Source organism: Lygodium microphyllum, unplaced genomic scaffold (assembly GCF_053477565.2).
Source record: "Lygodium microphyllum isolate KBCC unplaced genomic scaffold, Lygodium_microphyllum_v1.1.10 scaffold_48, whole genome shotgun sequence".
In the NCBI taxonomy this organism is placed as follows: Eukaryota; Viridiplantae; Streptophyta; class Polypodiopsida; order Schizaeales; family Lygodiaceae; genus Lygodium; species Lygodium microphyllum.
This window is the reverse complement of record NW_028229531.1, coordinates 640,955-666,598: the sequence shown is the minus strand read 5'-3', so window position 1 is coordinate 666,598 and position 25,644 is coordinate 640,955.

Sequence of the window (25,644 nt, the reverse complement as noted above, 5' to 3'; positions counted from 1 at the left end):
TTATTTAAAATAGATACGGCATCTATTCCCTCCTGGTACGCTGCAATAACACATTATTTATCCCAAAATGGCATATAATTTGCTCCAGTAGGAAACTAACACTCTCTTTTGCATTGTCCTGCCTCGTCACCCGTGCTTCTGACCACTTTGTGAAGTAATTAGTGGCTACTATAATATATCTCTTTGTAACGTGCCGCTCCTCAAATCACGGGACACGTCTTAGCAGTCCATCGAGAAATATAACTAGAAGACGCCGCCCGGCACTCCCAAGGAATGACACGGGGTTTGCCAACTAGGGTCTTTCGAGTTTGCCCCGCAACGGAACTTATCTGACCGTTCCCACTAGGATCGACCTGAAGTCTGGGTTCCTTGTAATCGGGTCTTCCTAATAGCCTTGTAGCGTCGGTCTACAACTGCTCCACTTTGCGCAGACACAACTGGGCCAAAGCAGACTCATACCGCCTCAAAGAGAGTGGGAAATGAGAGGGATGCATCACTCGACCTCTCTACCTGTAGGGCATAGTCCCATTCCGGTCCCCTAAAACGGTATGAATCAGGGTTCTAGCCAACATTGTCTAAGGTCATCGATCGACTTTTCCCTAACATTTCTCGTTAACATTTCCTTTGAGAGAAGCTCTCGCCTAACTCAGACCACCCTTCCGTAGGATAGACCCATTGGTCACATCCACCATGCTTCCCTCGGGGGTTGTTTTAGTTATCTAATTACCTACCACATTATGTTTGACACATAAAAGCAGCTTCCTTAAATAACCCGTTTTTCGTAGGTTCCTTTATGTAATTTAGGGCACTAACATGAAGACAAGATAAAACAAGATCAAACACTTCCTTAACTTATCTTCAAATTAATGTTTGTCTCCCGCCCATACAGGAGAGTTAAGTGTTCTTTTCTGCCTCTGCAGAAAAATCCTTCCGTCTCCCAGCAATAAAAACCCAAAGGTTCATCCTACCAAGATTTCGCATTGTAACTAGTATCAAGGCCTCGAGATCCCATCTCGAGTCATGTAGAACACTTGTGTAGGGTTTGGAGGCATTGGGATTTACGGTCAGAGCCCCCATTGGCACCCAAGCATCCTCCTGCGCTAAGTAATTTCCACAGAGAGACCTCTCACGGCGGGTTCAGTCCACATTCCCGGCGCAGATTCATAACCCCTTTGGTTAGGGTTTGGCAGTTCGCGGGGGGTAGCTAGCGCCATCCTTACTTAATTATCCTTTAAGGAAAACAACCACAGCTGAAGCAACCAGCTTAATAACATTTACTAGGGAAAACATCCCTTTGTTCCCATGGCAATCAATCATCACAGACCCGGCCATGAAATCATCAACCACACCCCACTTGGGTTAACATCCAAAACCACATTAACAACTAGTTGAATGCACAAACTCTTGCTTCAAGGCATCGCAATCCCATTGCATGCACAACCAGAATTTAACTTGGATGTATCAAAACACTTTTACAACCTTTCAAACAACCAAGCATAACTTGGGTTAACAATCCATCTTTAACAAGATCAACCTTCGTTAAAACCATTTCAACAGTTCCAAGCAACATGCTTTGCATGAATCAACTACCCTAAAGTTTGCTCTCCCCCTTGGGTTAGGGCTTTGCAAGGTTGATTTAACAAGTTCCTTCTAGATCCTTTAAATGAACTAAGTGATTTCATCTTGACCTTCATTAATCCTGGCTACCTATTTAGGGTAGAAGATCAACCCAATTCCTAGAGTAGCTATCTAATATCACAGGTCACCAAGTGCTAACCCATATTGCTAGTACATCACCAAGAGTACATTAACGAGATTCCAACTTGATTAGCCATAGGTTATCCAATCTTCATCTATCGGCTAGAGTTCGGAAAAGGATCTCTAAACGGTATTCCTTTTAGAACTACTGTTCTAACAATGTTTATCGTGCAATCCCGTTGTGTGTGCAAGTTAACATATATCGACATGTGCATGATCTAACTGTTATTTTAATGTACTCTATCATCCTTGCGCATGAAAAACTGGTTTGCAATCTTAGGATGCTATTGCATTTTTTTGATAAGGGAGAATTTTTATGTCTTTCGATGCGAGGCTCCAATCCTTTTCATGAAAATAATGCAAACTAAGGTAATCCATTCAGTGTATAATACAAAAATATCTTCTACTATTAATCAATAGAACGTTCTTCATGCAAGTGTTTGCATTTTCCTTAATCAATTTTACCTATCATTTCATTGACCATAAACATGAAATATCTTATGATTATTACAACTATCGTAACTAGATTCATGCCTAGGTTCTTTACCTATCAAACCATGCAATATGAATTTTATTATGATCCCCTATCCTCATGAGATAAGCAAGACATCAAAGCAGTACCTGATTGTGGGGAGAAACTTTAGTATTTACCCTTGGCAGTGTGTTTGCATAGATGGTGGCATCTTGACCCGAATCTTCGTCCATGGTTGTGGGATTCCCATTCACTTGGGAAGATCTCCGGGAAGATCTTCGCTTCAGGGCCATCCTCAATTATGAGACTCTTTGAGTAGTGGGGAGAAAGTCCGTAAGAACCTTGGCCAAGAGGCAATGTACGAATAGGGAGCACCTATTGGGAGCCGTGTATCCTACACATGAACTTCGGTAGAGAGCTTTAATGGGATGCATCTTCTTGTCTTCTTCTTCCCCTTCTCTTCTTCTCCTTCTTCTTCTTCTCCTTCTTCTTCTCCTCTCTCTCTCCTTCTACTTCTCTTCTTCTGCTTCTCTCTCTTCTCTCCTCTCCTCTCTCTCTCTCTTTCTCCTTCTTCTTCTTCTTCTTCTTCTTCTCTCTCTCCCTTTCTCTTCTTCTTCTTCCCTTCTTCTCCTCCTCTCTCTCCCTCTTCTTCTCCTTCTTTCTCTCCCTTCCTCTTCTTCTTCTTATTCTTCTTCTCCTCTCTCTTTCTCCTTCTCCTTCTTCTTCTCCTTCTCTTCTTCTCCTTCTTCTTCTCCTCTCTCTCTCCTTCTACTTCTTCTCTTCTTCTCTTCTTTCCTTCTCTCTCTTCTCTCCCTCTTCTCTCTCTCTCTTCTCCTCCTCCTGCTTCTTCTTCTTCTTCTCTCTCTCCCTTCCTCTTCTTCTTCTTCTCCTTCTTCTACTCTTCTCTCTCCTCTTCTTCTTCTTCTTCTTCTTCTCATTCTCTCTCTCCCTCTCCTTCTTCTTCTTCTTCTTCTCCTTCTCCTTCTCTTCTTCTCCTTCTCTTTCCCTTCTCTATCTTCTCTCCCTCTTCTCCTTCTTCTTCTCATTCTCTCTCTTCTCTCCCTTTTCTCCTTCTTCTTCTCTTTCTCTCTCCCGTCAGCCTGTCGAAATCAAAAGGGGGGAAGGAGGGCTCGCTGATTCCTAGAATGAGGGGGTGGAGCGCTATCTGTCTACAACGGGGGGGAAGGGGGCACTGATGCAGGCGACAGGGCGGTGATTGGGGGGGCGCCTGTACAAAAATCGAAGGGGGGGGCCGTCTTGCAGTAGGGGGGGAGGGCTCTCTCTTGTAGTCGTAGCCGGGGGGCCTTATAGAGGGACGAGGTATGGGGGGGAGACGGTGCTCCTACCATCTGGGGGGCTTCATGCCCCCCCATTGGAAACTTCACTCCCTCTCTCTCTCTCTCCCCGATGTGATGTCGACGGGGAGAGGGAGAGGGGTAATTTTTTTTAGAAAAAGTTAAAAAAATCTAAAGGGGGGAGTTCCTACGGGGGGAGGCACGAGGGTCACCGGGGGGGATGTTACACTCTTCTAAGTAGTAGACAACGGATAATAGGACCCACAAAATCGATACCCCACTTTTCAAATGGAAGTATAGCCATAATCGAAGTAAGTGGTCGCTTCTTGTTCTCCCTACTATCATGCCATTGACAAGTATCGCATCTCTTAACATACTCAAATGAATCTTGGAAGATGGAAGGCCACCAATATCCAACTCTTAAAGCTTTCTGTGCCATCAACTGACTAGCAAAGTGTCCCCCACAAGTGGAGTCATGGCACTCTTCCAAAATAAATGAAACCTCGTCAAGCATCACACATCGACGATAGATATCATCAACCCCCTGCCGATATAGGGTTCTTGCGATTAACGCAAATTTTAAAGCTTGTTGTTTAATCTTTCGCTTCTCAAATTTTGATAAAGTATCTTCAGTCTCTCTTGTAGATAGATAGTGCGTTATAGCAACATACCTGGAGGGAACATATGCTGTATCAATCTCAAACAATGTTTCCATGTCACTACCTTCAACGAATACCTCTTTTGGCTCTCTGATATCCATAAGACATTCTACAATGCCTTGTAGATTTGGTGGCTTGCTCTTAATCTCATAATCAAATTCCTGCAAAGTGATTAACCACTTTGCTAAATGATTAGGCGGTTGTAACTTGTTGAAGCCCTTTCGCTTTTGTATAAAAAACCACTTTCTCATAAAGAATGTAGTGCTTGAACTTTTTGGTTGCAAATACCATTGCAAGGCACAACTTCTCCATATAGGTGTAGTTAATTTCCGATATGCCCAACTAGCAAAGGCTATTAGATGGTATCATTTTTCCTCCTAAATTTGAGCCAAACAGCAGCTAATACTATGTATTGTTGTTGCTGAAAATATATAAAACGTATCGCCCCTTTTACATTCTTTTAAAATAGGTGCTTTGGCAAGCTCCTCCTACTTCACATAATCAAAAGATACTTTGCAAGCATCACTCCATGCAAACAGACAGTTAAAGGACAATAGTTTTGTCAGTGGCAACGTTCTTTCTGCTAGGGCATTTACAAACCTTTGATAATACCCTACTGATGACAGAAAGCTATGTACCTCCTTTGGAGTACAGGGCGCACTCATGGCGACTATGACCTTGATCTTTTCAGGGTCAATTGCGATCCTTACTGAACTAACCACATGGCCTAATAATAGCCCATAAGATACCCCAAAGACGCACTTTCGTGGGTTAAGAGCTATGCAAAATTTTTTGCAACGCTCAAAACACTTCTGCAAAATAGTCAACTGCCTTTGTCTTATGGTGGATGTCCCCAGGTCATCAATAGATACTTTCAACTCCTCTGGGGAGATGTCACCAAAGGCCTTGTCGGCTGTTCTTTACCATGAACCAGGTGCATTACATAAACCAAATGCCATCACATGGTATGCAAAGGTACCGATGAAGACAGTAATAAATGTCATTTTTAGCTTGTCTTGCTCAGCAATCGCCATTTGGTTATACCCTGCAAAGAAATCCATGAATGAATATATTTCCCTATCCACTAGTTGATCCAAAGTTTGGTCAATAAATGGAAATGGGTAATAGTCTTTAACAGTCTGCTTATTCAACTCTCTAAAGTCTATGCAAAGTCGGATTTGATTATTTTTCTTCTTCCTGATCAGAAATGGTGAACACCATTTAGTATGCTGAACAGGGAAGATCAAAAGTGCTTTCCGCAACTTCTATAGCTCCTCAAACATCTCGTCCCTTAGTTCAAAAGGCATGTGCCTTACTTTTTGACGTACGGGCCAACTTCCTTCCTTTAGAGGAATGGTATGCACAGCCAGGTTGGGAGGAATGCCTCTAAGTTCATCTTAGCCCTAAGCAAAGATATCGTGGAATTCTTGAATTAAGGACACATAGTCCTCTCTTTCTTCCGAACTGAGCATGGAACCTAAGTTCATCTTAGCCCTAAGCAAAGATGTTGTGGAATTCTTGAATTAAGGACACATAGTCCTCTCTTTCTTCCGAATTGAGCATGGAACCTAATTTGATTGACCGTGAATCGTTTGGCGTACCAAGGTCCAACTCAATTGCATCCGCATCTCTTATCCTATCTTGTGGCTTTATCGGCTCATTCAATGTTATCTGAGAGGTGTCTTCTATAGTGGACCCTTCTTTAGGTCCATTGCTTGATGATGTCCCACTACCAGATGGATCATCTACTGTTTCTAGTTTAGTAGAGGATAAAGGAGCTCTCTCACTCTGAGGAGACTCAGGGTAAGCATCCACTATTACACGATTGGCACCTGTACCTAGAATCATTCGACCAGCGGGTTTATCGAATTGACAGTTTGTTCGTAAAATCCATGGCCTGTTGCTTAGCAAAATTCGATAGCTAGGACGTCCTGCAAACCTTATCACCCTAAAATCTAGATAGCATTGCACGCTTGCAACGATAACATGGACTTTAGTGATGCAACCTTCTAGTTGCCTTAGACTGTCATTAGCCATCCTAAGACGTGTGGAGCCATCTTTTTAGATTTCTAGACCTAGCCTCTCCATCAAGTGTGAACTCATGATATTGTGACGGAGGATTCAGTGTCCACGATAGCATGCTCCACTAGTATTCCATCCACATATGCTAGAAGCCTGGGGAAATGCTTTTCAGCATGATCGAACCAATCTTCTTCCACTCGTGTTGTGCCCAAAGGTTCTACAATATACCTAATACTATAATATTTCCTCATGAAATATTAATCGACCCTAAACCCCACACACTCGGCCCAATAATACACCCCAAAGTAATCTCCCACATCATAAAATGTTGGTGGCTAAGTGTTTACTTCGCGCGAATTAATAAACTCCAGCTCCGTGTCGCATATGGAAGACCGTGGCTTGAAATCGCAAGCCCACGCACGAACACCCTTCATGGGGAAAAAAAGGGGATAATGGTTAAATTTTGTACAATTTTTTTATTATTAACCCCCTCCCCTCAGCCGATGCATGGCGGGGAGAGGGAGTGAGGGAAAAGCATGAGTTATGTGTTGGAGAAGCATGGGAGAAGGAGGCATGCAAGTAAGCCACGTGGGTGGCTATCTCCCCCCCACCTTAGCCTATAAGACCTCCCCCCCTCTCAAGCTTGAGGAGGGAGGAGAGAGAGGAAGGAAGCGTGATGTTTTTGTTGCCGTGGAGGACGCCGCCACGCTGCCAGGGATCTGCCACCATCGATGCCTACTGCACCACGCTGCCGCTGCTGCCTCACCACCATCACTGTCATAATCATCATTGTCATCATCTTTCCCTCCATCCTCATCATTTCCCAAATTACCATATTCTCTCTCCATGTTTTCTGTCAAGAGCCAGAAGCTTAGAAGATTCTTTGGAAGCTTCTAATTTTAATCCTCCTTAAGCCATGTTCTCCTGTGCCCTCCCTGGGATTTTAAACCCAAGTCTCCAATGCCCGTGGCCTGTGTGGGAGAGGGAGATCATAGACTGTGAGACTTCGGGACACGCGAGTAATCCGAGGGGGGAATTTCTGTGACAAAATACACAGCACAAACGGCTCCAAAGCTAAAGACGCGAGGCACACACGTGGGAGCTTCCAACCCGAGTTCATGCGTAGACAACGCTACGAGTCCTCATGCCCAGGTTCCAATTGTATTCTCACATGAAAGGGATGCGTTAAGCATGATGGTTTTAGGAAAACTTAAATGCATTTATTCATTCATTTCACAAAGTTTAGTGCATGCCGATTAATTGAAATTGCTTGCACTCCCGTCAACAAGGGTAGTTGCAATCTTCTTGAATGATAATGCATAAATTAGAAGAGGGGATTGTGCTAAGAAGGATAGAGCTATTCATGGACGTGATTCGTATAGAGGATAATCTTAGACGCCCATTGAATGTTGTCCAAAGAATCGCAATGCATGGAAAGGAAACTATGAACTTTGCCAGTTGCATGCGAGGATGCTTGCATTTTAAGTCGGGTTAAGTGCTAAAGGAGGGATAAATTAAATGTCGGACTCATGGTATTCGCTCATACATGGACTTCTTTTATCGAAGTTGTATTTAGGAAGGGATGCAATTTTCATTTTAAAGCTTGAATTCAATGCATTAAACAAAGGATTTATGGGCATAGTTCTTGATGTAAATCAATGTAGCTTTTATACGAGTTAGCCCTAAATTGTCAATCATTATGATTTAGGCAAGGAAAAGGAATGGTCATTGTAAATCTTATAGTTGCATAGAAGGAAAAAAGTCTATGAATCACATATTTGCATGGAATGTTGTATCTTGAAATTATTTACATCTTTTTAGGAAAAGTATTTGCATTTCTAAGGAAATATCACCTCTTGTCGCAAGACAATTAGATCGATTTACTTTGCTTGTATTAGGGTCATCTTTTTTAGCATCTTTAGTTTTTGGCATCTAGTTACCACCCTAACATTGTTAGGAGATAAACTCTTGCTAATTGGCAATGTTTCAACTAGACTTACCCCACTGGGCATTTCCTTGAGTGTGGTTTTACCCCTTTGCAAAATTTACTTAGGGACATCTCCTTTAACATTCTCGTTATTTGCACGATGGTTCACAGGACTAGGTTGTTGACTACCTTGTTGGAGAGAGCTAAGTCTACTCCAATAGGTGGTGGCTAAATGACCAGACTTCCCACATATATCGCATTTGACATTAGGAAAATTACAAGGGAAATGCTGTCCACCACATCACTTACAACTAAATCGTGATGGGCCCCCATCATCGGGCTTTCTAGTATCCATCATATTTTGTTGATGCTTTAAGAAGTTAACATCCACTGTGATATGGCGATATTGCTCAGTGATCATGTCCGTGTAATGTTTCATCATATCCTTTATTTTATCTACAATATTTGATGTAGAGGGCTCATAACCAATGGTGTTAGGAGGAGCTACCATCTCACTGGGTTGCACAACTTGCAAAGGGGATGCTACCTGCATGGACCCTTGGTTTACAAAAGGAGCTCTTTGGCTCATAGTTGGCTTAATGACATTTGGAGGAATTGGCAATAAAGGCACATTTTACATCATGCTTCCTCTACCATTTGGGTTGGTCATAGAAGTACTGATCGCACCTTCATCTCCACTAATTGATTCCACTAAGGCTTGAATTTAAAAATTCCCTCGATGCATAGGCCACTTGTAAGCAAGACTCTACTTCCTCTACTTGAGTTATAGTAGTATCTATACCCGCTAGAGCTCTACTCAACTGCACTTGGATATCAAAGTCCAATCCATGTAAGAAATATTGCAACTGGGTAGTAGGGGATAAAGGCTTGCAACTAGCAAAAGACCTCTTTCATCTTCTTGGCATATGCTCGGGCATTTTCATGGGGCTCTTGACATGTCACATTTAGAACAGGTAGCTAATATTGACCACCTCTTTCAAGAGCAAATTCCCTACGAAAGGCTGCAAAGAATAGATTGAATGTGATTATGGTACTTGCTTTTAAGCTGTGATACCACATTGCAGCCCTCCCTTTCAGGGTCATATTAAAGAACATCATTAGATGTCCCTCGTCCTAAATTCAATAGTTAAACATGAGTTTTTGGAACTCACTTATGTGAAGCTCTACATCCTCCTTCACTAACCCATTAAAGATGGATAAAGGGTACCCTAGAGCTAGCAAATTGGTTGTTCATGTAGGAATGGCAATAGGTTGTGCCGTAACAATGACTGGATTTGTTGTAGGAGTTTGTGATGGTATGACTACAACTCCACTTAAAGTGGATTGACTTACTAGGAAAAGGGGAGAACCCAAGCTTCCTCCTTCTCCTAACAAACACATTTGTGCTACTAGGATCACTAATACCTCTCCCTGATAGGGGTATTGGGCTGTTAGGTTGAGGGGAATACCTCCTAATTATTTCGGCCCGTCGTCTAGTCCTTTCGGCTCGTTCTTATTTTTGAATCTCGGCTTGACGGTGTTTATCGGGAAATAATGGGCCAATCTTGGCACTCTTTGGCATAAAGTGATTGTCTAGTCCCTAATTAATCACAATTCAAAAATTTCCACTTATCAGTATCTCTCGACAAACGCACCACCTGTCAGGATAAAAAATGGGCCCGATACTAGCTTTAGGGCTCTAGCTGAGCCTCCTAGACTCAACGTTGTGGCCAAGAACGTATAAACACTATGAACCGATTTAACCAAAGAATGCGTTTGTAGATATTATTTCTTAAGTGTAGACCAACGTATCACCCTTCTAGACTCCAAGTAATTGGAGTACCCAAATAGATTGGTGTCTAGCACCTTGTATCGCATACATAGGGAGCACCCCCTAGTTGATTGATGTGGCCCCACTTTGGCTCTCTTGCACCCTAGGGATTAGCCTCGGGATGCATCATTTCAATATGAAGCAAATGCAAAACATAATTCTCTTTTTAAGTATTTGTTCTAGGAGATAGTTCAATCCTTACCAAATCAAGCCCCAAAGGAAACGATTTGACTAGACCTACAGCTTAGGGAACCTCACACTCAACATGTTTCGAATATTCACAAACAAGTGCCATGCATCTAGGAGATAATTACCATGATACCACATATAAAATGTAGATGCAAAATGAATGCCTTTAAGTGCAAAAACAAGCAAACTTATAGATCAAATAGCATGGATTGTGCGCAAACAATTCTTTTCATGGCTTCGCTCTAACGTAATGCATCGTTGCTAAGGCAGTATCGAAGTAATTCGTGCTATTGCCTTTCTTGAAATAAAAACAAACAAATCCTATATGTCAAGGTATGCATAAAATTAGTAATTCAATAATATTCAACTTCCTACAATCCTTTTTCCCTACTGTTTATGATTTTGCATTAGTAGGTGTAAAGAGAATTTTCTATATGTTTTTCATATGTAAAAAGCAATAAATATAAACTTTAATATAAAAAATGGGGATAATTTGAGGCTAAACCCCATGCCCTAGCCCCACCATACATTCATGAACACATTTATAATTTTTTGTAATTTTTTCATGTGTAAAACCTATTTTTTGGTTTTTTCTTACTTTTTTTAAATTTATATTATTATTTATTAGTGGTTTTTCTAATTTTTAGACATGTAGATCTTGTATGAACGAAGAACCAACATTATACTTCATATAATCCTATGTGAACACCAAAATAACTATGAGAACATATAAATCCTTAATTTCTCCAAAATCCTATAATTTTCACATTTCAAGTTTTTTTTATTTTCATTTTTATCATACAAATAGCAAGAACCAACTGAGAATTCTGAATTTTCAAGCACTAGAAATCATATTCAAATATTCGAAACCTTTTTTCAAATCATGCACTAAAGATTCATCATAAAATGACAAAATCGAGCACTTATGCATTTAATTTAATATGAATCCACACATATTTCAAAGTCGAGAAGCCATTGCCACTCTTCCATGGCCCATGAAGCATCATCAACCTTTAATTTATGCTTCTTAATGCTTCATTGTCATCACACATCCAAAATCTATCACTTCAGCCCATCCCCCCCCTCATAGATTGAGCCATAGGAACAATGTGTAAAGAGGAGAGAGAAAGACTGATTTCTGAAATTTTTTATCAGTGCATCATATTGCGCATGGTTTGTGGTGATGCAGAGCAAAGAAATTCTTTATCTTAGACCTCAAAACATTCCTAATCATTCCCCTAGTTTCACAATATCAAGAATTGATGGATTTGAGGGGGCGCAAAAAATTTTGTCCCTCCCCCTTCACAAGTTAATGATTAAGATCGGCCTGGATGGCGGACCAAATGAGCTCAGAATCATGAATGGACTAGATGATTAGCTTCATGGCATTGAAATCTATCAACTTGGCCTTCATCACACACTTTTCAGCTTTTGGATTTGGTAGCTGCTTCATAATGTCAAACCTTGCAGGGATTAACTGGGGGGTCAAACGACCTCCGATTAACTAACAGACACTTGCATTGGGTTCTTGGTGTCAAAATGCTTTAGAGACACTCCAACTTGTTGATCTGCAACCGTTTTATTTCCCATGAAAAATTGCTATTTTACGCCTCCCACCTCCCTTGGTCTTTTTACGCTTTAAATTGGCTTAAAAAATCCACTCTCAATTTCATGATGTAAATCTTGTTCATATGAGATGAAAATTTGTTTTAGGATTGGTTGCAATATGTTTGAGGATTGTGTGTCATAAAATTCAGAACTTGTGTCTGTAAACATGAGTTATTAATTTTCAAAAACATGAAAAGTGTGTTTTTAATGAAAAAAATATATTTTTCATTATTTTGAGGATTTAAATTTTTTTCATGTGTGATAAATTAAATAAAAAGATAGATTAGAGTATGATTTAATATCTTGACTCAAAAAAATTAGAAAATATAGTGTTTTATAATAAGAAAATAAAGAAAAATACTTTAAAAAATAATTTTGGCCAAATAAAAAGGATAAAAATAGGTTTTACAAGTGAAAAAAGTACAAAAAATCATGAATATGTATGTGAATGTATGGTGGGGCTAGGGAATGATGTTTATCCTTAGCTTGTCTCCATTATTTATGTTATAGTGCATATTTATTACTTTTTACATAAGAAAAACACATAAAAATATTCTTTATACCTACCATCTAATGCAAAATCTTAAACGGCAGGAAGAAGGGGCAGTGGAAAGTTGAATATCATGTGGAATATTGATTTTATGCATATCTTGACATATATGATCTGATTATTTTAAGTCTAAAAGGAAAAAAAAGGTAGTAGCACTGATTATTTCGGTGTTGCCTTAGCAATGATGCACTGGGTTAGAGTGAAGTCATGGAAAGAATTGTTTGTGCACATCCACACTGTTTGATTTATAAGTTTATTTGTTTATGCACCATACATCATTCGCTTTGCATTTGCATTTTAATACGTAGTATTAAGAGAATCACCTCCTAGATGAATATCACTTGTTTTCGAATGATTGATCCACGTTGAGTATGAGGTTCCATAAGCTGTAGGCCTAGTGTAATCATTTCCTTGGGGACTGATGTGGTAAGGATCATATTATCTCCTAGAACATTTCATTAAAGAGTAGACTATATTGCATATGTGTTATATGTTAAAATAACGCATCCTGGGGCTAATCCTTGGGGTGTAGAAAAGTCGTAGTGGGGCCACATCAATAAGCTAGGGGAGTACTCCCTTCGCTTGTGTTACAAGGTGCTAGCCATTGATATGTTTGGGTACTCTAATTGCTTGGAGTTGGGAAGGCAACACGTTGGACTACGATCTAGAGATTTTATCTACAAATATATTCTTTGGTTAAATCAATTCATAGTGTTTATATGCTCTTGGCCGCGAGGTTGTGGGGTTTTTTAGGTGAGTTTAGGAGGCTTGGATAGAGCCCTAGAGCTAGTGCTAGGTCCAGTTTTAGTCTCGATAAGTGGTGTGTTTATTGGGAGCCGCTAAATAAGTGGCGGTTTTCAAACCTTGGCTATAAGGGACTTGGTATTTCTAGTCTCTAATTGAGTGCCACCTGGAAGCGGTGGATGTTGAATTAGGCTAATTAAAATCTCAGTCATAAGCATGATGATTAATTCAAGGAATCCCCATAACTCAAAAGATACCTTATCCATTCTGAATGGTTTAGTGGGATCTTTGGTTAGTCATGTGGTCGATTATTTTATCCTTTGCCTCGAAAGTGACACGATGCTCGAGTTTAGGCTACTATGGGGAAGTACCCATGGAGTAGCCTTCATTGGGTAATAATCTATAGGAGTTAGAGGTAAATTTAAGAAGAAAAAGTGATATTAGGATGGCACAATCATCTATGATCCTTGATAGTGATAACTTTTTAGAGGAAAAGACTGTGATGCCAATGGTCAAAGTAATATATTACTATGGTCAAAAGATACATCTGATTCTAGTGCCTAATGCAGTTGGGTGCCAAAGTGCAATTTCTAAGATCCATAAAGTATTGGATGATATCTATCTATGTGGAAAACCATTGTTAAAGAGGAAGGCTCTATTGACACCTATCCTCGGCTCTAGGAAAACGGTGGTAAATGAGAATAGACTTGCTAAAGTACAACTAGTAGGGGATGGGATAGACTCCTTGTTGTTGCATAGCATAGTACAACTAGTAGGGAATGGAATAGACTTGCTAAAGTACAACTAGTAGGGGATGGGATAGACTCCTTGTTGAATAGCATAGTACAACTAGTAGGGGATGGGATAGACTCCTTGTTGTTGCATAGCATAGTACAACTAGTAGGGAATGGAATAGACTTGCTAAAGTACAACTAGTAGGGGATGGGATAGACTCCTTGTTGAATAGCATAGTACAACTAGTAGGGGATGGAATAGGCTTGCTAAAGTACAACTAGTAGGGGATGGGATAAACTCCCTGTTGCATAGCATAGGACTTCCTAGACCACTTTATGAGTTGATGGGAAGGGATTTAGTGGAAATATTGACCTTCCTACATCGGTAAAGGTGAAAATATGTAACGTGTTGCCAAGCTATTCCTTGGTGGTACGTTCTTAGTAGCCCATCAAGAGATGTCCTAGGAAGCACCATTTGGGATTTTGATAAAACCCTCGGAGTTTGCTAACTAGGCTCACCTGAGTCTACCCCACACTGGAAGTTATGGCTACTCCCACAAGGATCGATCTGAGTTTTGTTGATCAAATTTATTATTACCAACTAGTTAGTATTAATGGATTCTAAAGTGATGCGAGTCAGTCTTTTTTGGTTTCCAATGGTCCATCAAGTGCTTTTTTATTCCTCCTTAAGAAAGCTCTCAGCTTACCATGACCACCTAGCCATAGGTCTAGATCCAATCCTCCTGCTTCTCTAAAGAAAGTAGTTTTAGTTATTTAATTACCTACCACTTTAGGTTCAACATATAAAAATAGCTTCCTTGAGTTATCTCATGATACAAATTTGTTATACGCCTTTAATTTATGATACAAAAACAGAGTAAAACAATTTATTCTTAATAGTTCATTTTAGAAAAATGAATTTTACAATGTTTTTTGTTTGAAGTGTTATTCTCTCCAAGTTTCGTTCCCCAACTAGTATTGGAACTTCCAGGACACAGTTTGGAATAACTCCCTTGGAGTTTTGTAGGTCTTTGCTTGCAATAAAAGAAAATCTTGGTTAGTTTAATTACAAATAGATTTGGCAATTGCATCTCAAGGTCTCTTATATACCAAGGATTAGTGTCCGTGGTTACCCATCAGAGATTTCATTTGATCAATTTAAAAATCTAAAATATTAAATCTTTTAGGGACACAATACCTTCCTTGTACCTACTTAGGTTCAACTTGTACAGACCCAAGTTACCCCTTGGAATTCACGGTTAATAATTCTTTTAAAAATATTATATGCAAGAATTTAATAAAATTTTACTTTATGAATACAACTTTTATTGCCCATTCATGGGATGAAGGTCTGCTAGCTATTTTTATAAAAAAATTAGTAGAAGATCCATGACAGGTGCTTGGTTGATAGTATTTGCAGCTTCGTTTTGTAATCCAGGTACTCACCATTCTGTTTGTAGTAATTGTGTCTGTGTAGCATTATTGGCAGCTCCTGCTTCTACAACCTTCATAACTTTCTTCTTTGGGGACATGGTCTTTGATCGCGAGATCGCAAAAGGGAATCTTGGTGAAGGAGCTTGGGGGTAATTGGATTGAGGGAATTTTGATTGACTGGGGGGAGGGGGGAAGCAAAAATGATCACCAAGAATTTCAAGAAATCAAGAAGAGTCTTCATTCCTCATGGGAATAGGATAGAAGGGATGGAGGAATTGAATTTGAGAACTCGCAAAGTATCCTCCTTATCTTCTTAACAAGAAATTCCCGTGCTCGTGCTTCTCTTGCCCCACTCCCTCTTGCTTGGGGACTGCCCTCAATGGCTCCCCATGCCTTGTATTTATAACCAAATTGGAGAAGAAGGCTTGTGGCTAAGAAGAAGAGATCTTTATGGAGGGGATCTTGGCAAAATCAGCTATCTGAAGCTTCCAAGATGCAATCTGATGTTGGTGATTTGATCCTTGAGATCCAAAGGGGTTGCCAGAGATGCCATGACTGATTCGTCTGGCTCTCCAATGATCTTCTTCAACCCAAGCCTCTCATTGTACTGAAAAGAGGGGAAGATTGCTTGAGTTAACTACTATAATGGAGAAAGAGAATCCAAGCTTTTCCTTCAGGAATCAGAGGTTCCAAAATTGGGATCATGATGCACCATTTTTTTAATTTAAAAAAGGGGGCGGCGGGCCAGATTGATGTCGTGATGGGACCTCAAATGGCCCGGCACTGGCTATGGCACTAGCCGGACCTCATGCTCATGACACACAAACACCCTCACGGCCTCGCGGACCAGGAGGGTCAATCTAATGCTAAAGGACAAACTGTCCTAATGCTTAATTCATGCGTTTATAGTTTAAAGTCCAACACTTCCCTTAAACTCCTCAGACGGAGAACCCTTACACATTGGCAATGCCACAATCACACACATATGGAGGCAACCTCTCGATAGAAACACCGCGGCCCCACTGCAGCTCTCCTACATCGCAGGGATTAGCCCTTTGATGCGCTACTAAACATACAACACAAATGAACACAAACTCCTCTCTTTTATATTTCTCGTATTTCCAAGAGATATACCATGTGTCCTCACTTAACAGTCCCTTAGAAAACCGACCCTCTATCCTACGACAAGGGATAACCTCACACTCTCAATCCTGGGTCAAAGTCCTAAGAAAACAATTGCTATGCAGTCGAGGAGATTTTCCTTTGATACCATGAACCATGCATAGTGCATAATGTGAATGGTTTAGTGCACAAACAAAAGAAAATCAGCATTATGCATCGTGTGAAACCAATCTTTTCATGATTTCCATACTAGCGTTTATGTATTGAAACGAGGAGAGACACTGAGCCTTACACTCATGCTAACTTTTCCTTTATTTTAAAACCACGTCCTATAGGCATGATGCAACACATAGATCAGATTTAAGATTGTACTTTGATGCTCAAACTCCCCTCTCACCCTACCATTTAGTGTTTTGCATTCGTTGATAGGTGAAAGAGTCATTTTATGTGTATTTCTTTATAGAGAAAGCGATAAACACGGACAGAAACATAGAAACGAGGGTAAACCGAGGCCAACCTCGTTCTCTACCTTCATTATACATTGCACAAACACTTATGTAATTTTCTGAAATTTTTCTTTTATCATTTCCTAATTTTCTCCCATTTAAAACCCATTTTTGGGTATTTTTTCTCTATTTTCTTCAATAAAAAATGACGAGAAATTAAGATTGATTGTGGGCTGTGGCCCTTAGGTTTCTTGACAGCAAAATTCCAGGTTTTGTTGATGTTATATCTCATACTTCCCCTTTATTTTGCAAAAAACCCCCACTTTACCCCTTAAATGCATGTTTTACGGGTTTTATGACATTAATTTCAGCCATATCACTTATGATTTTCAAATTTTCAGAGCATAAACTGATCAAACTCATAGCAAACAACATTATGATGTATAATCAGCCCATGGGAACAATATTTCATCAATCAAATAGCATAAAAACTCATTTTTTCTTCATAAAAATTGAATTACCGATTAGGCTTTATGTCTCGGGATCTCGGTTTTGTTACGGGACTGCAGGTCAGCCCTCATTCAATGTCCAGCACCTTCAAAATCAGCAATATTCATGTCTTCATTTATCCGAAAGCAATCGAGTCTCATCTGGACAAGCTTTCCTTCACCATTCTTCATTTTCCTCTTGCACACAAGAACAACCCCTTAGGGGAGAGAGAGGTGTTGAGATATCGAGCTCCACTCGTGATACGCCAGGGTGACCATTGTGCATTTATGTCACCGACTTGTCAGTTGCAGATGCGGTTGGTACACCGCCCCTGAATAATAGCTACATGATAGCTATCCTTATCTACTCTAGTTCGTGGCTCAGTTAGTATGCCACCTTAGTTAGTTAAGTTTGGTTTGAGACCCATATCTAGGGTTTTTCTATTTCTTTGTACTTGAGTTCTTTTGGCTTATACAACTAAGAAGAGGAAAATTGTTTTCAGCCTCCACCCTTGTGTGTATTCCCCCATTGTGCAAGCAAGAAAGCTACAAGTGAGACTCCTTCCTTCTCTCCCACAATCTTGACATGGTATCAGAGCCTTGTTCGTGGTAAGGAGCTCAAGAAAGCAAGCCAAGCTCGCGGTGTTCTAGTAAGAGGAGCAGTGTTGCTTTCATTTTCTGTTTTGGGAGCAGATCTCTGCAGGTAGCACAGCCGGAAATTGCAAGAGTGCATTGTCTCAGGTTGAGACGCCCTTCGCGGTGAAGCAAGAGGGCAGTATATGCTGCTGGAAAGAGCTTTAGCTCTTGGCGACCTTGTTTTTTTGATTTGAGGCCATTTCGGGGCCTGTTTTGCAGACGGAAGTTTTCTGCACGCACTCAGGAAAAGGCTCAGGTTTATGCTGTGCAGCCACTGTTCTACAGGTCGGTGAAAAGTTACTGTAGAAATTGCATCGTATGCTTGTGCGCAGAAACATTGGGAGTTTCAGAATCATCCTTGGTTCCTGTTTATGCAAAATCGTCACTAGGAAGTGACTGTGTGGTCAAATACCACTTTCCCCAGTTTTGCAGATTTGCCCTTGTGAGGGTGAAGCTGAGTTTTTGCAGTGACTGAATTTTTTTGCAGTGTTCTGTAATGGCGTCTGATTCTCTTTCACAGATTGTAACTGAAAAGCTTGACAACAACAACTTCCAGGCATGGAAGTTTAGAATGACGAATTTCCTTATGGAAAAAGGATATTGGGAATTTGTTGCAGGAAATGAAGAAGAACCAGTTCTTCCTGATGTTCCCAATCAACAGCAAATGCAGGCATTCAAAGCATGGCATGAGAGAGCCAGGAAAGTTATGTACTGGCTGTCTATCAGCATTTCAGACTCCATGATTGTGCATATTCAGGATGCAAGTACGCCAAAGGAGGCATGGGATACTCTGTCAAAGATGTATAGCACAAATACGCAAGCCAGGAAAATGCAGCTCAAGCAAGAGTTGCACAATGTGCAAAGAGAAAATATGAGCATCAACGACTACCACATGAAGGTAAAGAAGATTGCAGATGCACTTGCTTCCATTGGGTCACCAGTGGAAGATGATGATTTAGTTTCTGTGACCTTGAATGGTCTAGGAAAGGATTATGCACAGTTTCGGACATCCATTTCAGTTCGTGAAAGATTTCCTGATTTTGAGGAGTTGATTGCTCTTCTAATTTCTGAGGAACAGAGAAATGGTGGTGCATCTTCTTCAGGAGGAACTTCAAAAGAAGCTGTCTTCTACTCAAATGCTGGAAGAGGTAGAGGCAGAGGTAGAGGAGGCCGATTTGGAGGCCGTGGCAGAAATCAGAATATGCAGCAAACTCAAGAAAACCAGTCCTATGGAGGAGGACATGGTAACTCTAGAGGCAGGGGGAGCCAAAGAGGTCGTGGTGGATGGCAAAGAGGCCAAAATGCAAACAGTAATGTTGAATGCTACTACTGTGGTAAAATGGGTCATATGGCTAAAGACTGCTATAAAAACCAAAATGACATCATGAATGAAAAACTGCAACAAGGGAATTATGCATCTTCTAGTAGACAGGGTGATGACAGAAATGAGCACTTGTTTATGGTGCAGCACATGAACAATTCTGTGACAAGTGCAGAAGAAAGCAATGATGTATGGTATGTTGACTCAGGTGCATCAAACCACATGACAGGTCATGCAGAATGGATGGACGATGCAAGGAAAATGGAAAAACCAGGATTTGTGGAGACTGGTGATGATACTGCACATCCGATTGTGCAGATTGGAAAAATTCCTTTGTCTATGCAGGATGGGAAAAAAAAATACATGTCCGATGTATTTCATGTCCCGAATATCACCAAGAATCTGGTTTCTGTTGGTCAAATGGTTGAACAGGGCTTGCAGGTCAGATTTAATCCTCATGGATGCTTTGTTGAGGATATGGAAAATAAAGGTCGCTTGATAGCAAAAGGAAAGAAGAAGGGCAGAATGTTTACATTGGATGCAGACATGCCTGAATTGAGTGCAGCAATGTTTGCACATGGGACCGGTGTAGTTGCAGATATTGATATCTGGTATAAACGCATTGGTCATGTTAATGTACAGCGACTTAAATCAATGCAGGCCCAAAACATTGTTGCAGGATTGCCTAAATTCAAGGTTGCAGAAATGCATAAGGTATGTGAAGCCTGTCAGTTTGGAAAACAGGCAAGGAAACCATTTCCTAGACATGTTCAAGAGAGTGAGAAGCCATTGGAATTAATCCACTCTGATGTGTGGACTACTAAAGCTGCATCTCTTGGAGGCTGTCATTATTTTGTCACTTTTATTGATGACTATAGCAGAAAAGTTTGGGTGTATTTTATGAAAAAGAAAAGTGAAGTTTTTGGGCATTTCAAAACCCTTAAAGCTATGGCTGAAAAAGAAACAGGTCTGCAAATAAAATGCCTAAGGTCAGATGGAGGGGGAGAGTACCTCTCAAATGAGTTTGCAAAGTTCTTGCAGGAGCATGGCATAAAGCAGCAATATTCATGCAGTTATACCCCACAACAAAATGGAATTGCAGAAAGGAAAAACAGGCATATTGGAGAGGTATCTCGTGCCATGCTCAATGAAAAAGACTTGCCAGATTTTTATTGGGCTGAAGCAGTTGCTACAGCTGTCTACATAATGAACAGGATTCCCACTGCAGCAATACATGGAATGACTCCAGAGGAGAGGTATACTGGTAGGAAACCAGATATTTCTCATTTGAAAATTTTTGGTTGCATTGCCTATGTACATGTGCCAGATGAGCTGAGATCCAAGTTGGATCCAAAAGCTGAGAAGTGCATCTTTATTGGTTACTCTCTGCAGCAAAAAGGGTATAGATGCTATAACCCTTCTACTCGTAAGTTTACAGTGAGCAGAGATGTTGTTTTTGATGAGATGAGTAGCTGGTATAAACCAGTAAATGTGATTGATGATGTAGATGCACAAAATGGTAATGCTGCACAAAATTCACAGGAGCAGTCACAAAATATTAGTGGACCTGGAGCGTCCTCTAGTAGTGGTTCACATTCTTCGCCATGGAAAGGCAGATTGAGATCAGGAGAATCTTCTCAAAGTAATGCAGATAGTGGTATGCAGGTATCACGAAAAGGAAAAGAGAAGGTTGATCAGCCCATGTTTGATGTGAATGCAGGTCACTCTTATGTGGATGGTGAATCCAGTGGCTCAAAACAGAGCATTGATGATGAGTTGGGTATTCCTTCTATTGTTACACCTGGAGTAAGGAAGACCAGGGATGTTTTGAGAGCACCCGGGAGTGAACCTACTTTGCGCAGGTCTACGAGAGCTAAGTATCCTGTGGATAGGCTGAAATATGATGGATTTACAGCCATTCACTATGCATATATGGTTAAAGTGATACAGGAACCACAACCCACTTCTTTTGAGGAAGCCATGGGAAAAGAAAAATGGGAGAAAGCCATGGATGAAGAAATGGATGCCTTGGAAGCAAATGCTACATGGGAGTTAGTACCTTTACCTAAAGGTAAGAATGCAATTGGCTGTAAGTGGGTTTATAAGGTGAAGCACAATGCAGATGGTTCTGTGAACAGATACAAGGCAAGATTAGTAGTCAAGGGGTATGCACAAACATATGGCATTGACTATGAAGAAACATTCAGTCCGGTTGCAAGAATGGCAACCGTAAGAGCAGTCATTGCTATGGCTGCATCAAAGGGATGGTCTTTACATCAGATGGATGTAAAGAATGCCTTCTTGCATGGTGATTTGCAAGAAGAGGTCTATATGGAGCAGCCACCAGGTTATGTGCATGATGTTCATTCTCATTTTGTTTGCAGGTTGAAGAAAGCCTTGTATGGCTTGAAGCAAGCACCTAGAGCATGGTCTGACAAGATAGGACAGTATCTTGTCACTATTGGCTTTCAGATTTCCAAGGCAGATTTCTCACTTTATGTGAGAAAAACAGAGAAAGGTATTATGCTACTTGTCATTTATGTTGATGATTTGATTATGACAGGTGACAGTGATGAAGATATCCTTCATGTGAAAATGCTATTGAAGCAGAAGTTTGAGATGAAGGATTTGGGATAGCTGCGTTATTTCTTGGGCATTGAGGTGATTAGATCACCAAGTGGGATTCAGCTCTTGCAGAGGCAGTATGGATTGGACATGCTGTCCAAATATGGGATGACAGGCTGTAAGCCTATTTCAGTTCCTTTGGAGCAGAATGTGAAGCTGAGCACAGATGCAGGTGAGCTTCTAGAAGACCCTACTATGTACAGATGCATAGTAGGAAGTTTGATTTATATGACTATTACCAGGCCAGATTTGAGCTATGCTATTGGATTGGTAAGTCAGTTTATGCAGGCTCCAAGGAAACCACATTTGGATGCGGCTAGACGCATACTCAGGTATGTGAAGTCCACATTGCAGTATGGACTATTTTATGAGACTGGGGTTCAGATACAGTTGCATGGATACACTGATGCTGATTGGGCTGGTAGTATTTCTGATAGACGATCTACCAGTGGATATGTGTTCTCTTTTGGGAGTGCTGCAGTCACTTGGAGCAGCAAGAAACAGCCTACAGTTGCCTTGTCGAGCACAAAGGCTGAGTACAGGGGTGCAGCAATGGCTGCATGCGAGGTAGCTTGGTTGCATAAGCTACTTTATGATATGCATCAGTCTACAGATGGACCAGTTGTCATTTATTGTGACAACATGAGTAGTATACACTTGGCAAATAACCCAGTCTATCATGCTAGAACAAAGCACATTGAGGTGCATTATCACTATGTGCGAGAGAGGGTTTTAATAGGTCTTATTGATCTAGTTTATGTCAGCACAGAGGATCAGGTAGCTGACATATTCACGAAGGCATTGGGCGCAGAGAAGCTGCGCAAGTTCAGAGACCTGCTTGGTGTGCAGGAATTGGGATTGAGCTCGAGGGGGAGTGTTGAGATATCGAGCTCCACTCGTGATACGCCAGGGTGACCGTTGTGCATTTATGTCACCGACTTGTCAGTTGCAGATGCGGTTGGTACACCGCCCCTGAATAATAGCTACATGATAGCTATCCTTATCTACTCTAGTTCGTGGCTCAGTTAGTATGCCACCTTAGTTAGTTGAGTTTGGTTTGAGACCCATATCTAGGGTTTTTCTATTTCTTTGTACTTGAGTTCTTTTGGCTTATACAACTAAGAAGAGGAAAACTGTTTTCAGCCTCCACCCTTGTGTGTATTCCCCCATTGTGCAAGCAAGAAAGCTACAAGTGAGACTCCTTCCTTCTCTCCCACAATCTTGACAAGAGGGAGGAGAGAGAAAAACTAGAATCAAAATTCTCCATCCAGGCCACTATTGGACAAGCGAAGGGCGGCGATAAGATCAGCAGCAGACAGAGGGCAATCAAGGGCCAATGTCAATTGGGTGGGTTGCATTGAGGCTGGCATCTCCATCCCCATGATTGGGGCGCATATTTCGGCGCCTGTCTGGCCACGCTCCCTTCTTCTTTCTCTCACCATGATTTTGCATGAAAGTTTCGTGTTACATTAAATTTTGGGCTCCCAAAGGTCACCACCCACTTGGCCCAAGTTTTGTCCACCTCTTCGCATCTTGACCGGTTTCTTGGCCATTTCCCTGTCCGGACTCCAAATCGAGCTCTGAAAAATCCTGGGCGTCTGGCTTAACATCCCGCATTGGTTGGCAACTCCTGAAAACCTGCATGGCAGTCTGAAAAATGATAAAAAATCAACAAGTGTCGCTCGGGTGCCTTTTAAAAGTCGTATTTCACTTGGTGCTTAAAATCGTCCTAACTAGAGCCGCCGCCTTCGATGTTGAATATTTTTCCCCTAAGTTCTGGATTTTTTGGCAAATTTTAGGCACATCCTGAGCTCAAAACTCCACTCTCATTGGCATCCATGGGATAGGGCGACTCAGCCCGTCGAATCCCACAACAGATCTGCACAAAACAACCAAAAGAAGCATCAAGCTGATACAAAATAAATACATACTAAACACAGTACAATGCTCACCCTACCCCCTGACAAAACCAAGGCATGACATCCACAAGGAGTAGGCCTAGCATAATCTGATAGAAGGTCTGAAGCTAGTCACTAACCGACTACTCCAACACGGCCAAACTAAAAAGAACTATCAAAGAGGTTGCCCTAAGTGGTGGTCTGAACTACCTAACAAACTAAGGACAACACAACCAAGAGCTCCTACTAGGCGAGGACTCCTATAGCCTGATCAAGAAGTATTTTCTTTCAGTACATTTCTTCTTTTAGGATTTTTTATTTTTCCCATACTCGGGTATGTAAAAAGGAGGGAGCTGAGCGTAGTGACCCAAGGAGAACAGGGCATCGGCCTCAGGTCCTGTCTCGGTACCCAAGAACCTACCAAGTCCTCGTAAGGCGACACTTAATCCTTTTCTGACGCTCACTTTTATTTCCGCTCCAACCTTCCTTATTTTCTTCTTTTCTAGCAAGAAGCCACCCCTAGGAAGACAAGGCATCGGCCTCAGGTCTGACTCGTCCCCAGGAACCTACTAGGCCTTCGCAAGGCGATGATCAACTGCTTATAAATTTTCCTTTCTTTTCTTTTCTATTTTTATAGGGTTAGAACCCCTTTTTACACACCTTTGTATATATTTATTTCCTTTGAGATATTCAAGGTTTCTCTTCCTTTATCATCATTATTTTTCTTCTGGCAGGCTTCTCTAACTGCCTCACAACTAACAAGAACTCCTAGAACGGCTGCCTAGCAGGCTAGCAGAACAGGGTCACTAGGACTGCCTTCTAAAACAGGTCTTTTGATGTTTGGCAATGTCTTTACAGGAGGCAACGATTACTTAGACCTCCCTCAAACATACTTAACCTAAACCTGGGACTTCATGCCTTGGACGCCGATCCCCAACAAGAAAAGAAAAATCCCCCAACAAGTACACAGACACAAATAGCATAAAAACACGGTACTCATAAAGGAGAGATATCACCTGGATAGGACCACGAGAAGCTCCCGTGCAACAAAGCCTCCTTCCAAGCTCTTCTTCCAACCTGTCTAACACAAAACTAAAACAAGAAACCATTAACCACACCTGTACTAAACAGAAAACTGGCCCTCTTGGCCTACCGAAATAAAGCACTTCACTACAAAATTTGATCGGCCCTCTTGGCCTAACGAGATCAAACAAAATAGCACCTACACATCCCTCCCCGAAAGAGTACAAATATACAACAATAGGCTCCTTTCCAAGGAGGAAAACCACAGGGCTCGCAACTCTAAACTAAATGCATGAGGTTATGACCCATTCCTCCTACATATATAGCAAGAGGCGTATGCATAACATGTTGTCTAATCAACCTATGGGTCTAGGATAATAACGGTAGGTTGGTCTCGGCTACTCTTTGCATCACCCATATCAACCATCGTCTGCCATATATTGCATGCCCTGATAACATTCCCCACAAGCGACCAGGTCTTGTTTCATCATTGATAACAATGTCCAAACTAGGACCGCAGTTAAAGAAAAAGTCTTCTTCATAAGCAAGATTTGCCAGTGAATCCGCAAACTGATTCCAGTAACGTGGAATCAGCTGAAAAGACACTCTCTCAAACTCCTCAAGTAGGGTCATCGCAGTTCGATGATACATACAAAGAATGGGATTCCGCACTGTGTATGTCCCATCTAGCTGATTCAGGATCAACTGGGAATCCCCTTTTACTAACAACCGACGAATACCACCTTGTTTGGCAATATGCAGTCCCATAATCAAGGCTTTATACTCCGCCATATTGTTAGTGAATCCTACCCTGAGATAAGCAGCTAACTTCATCGTAACTCTACGTCGAGGATCTCGAATT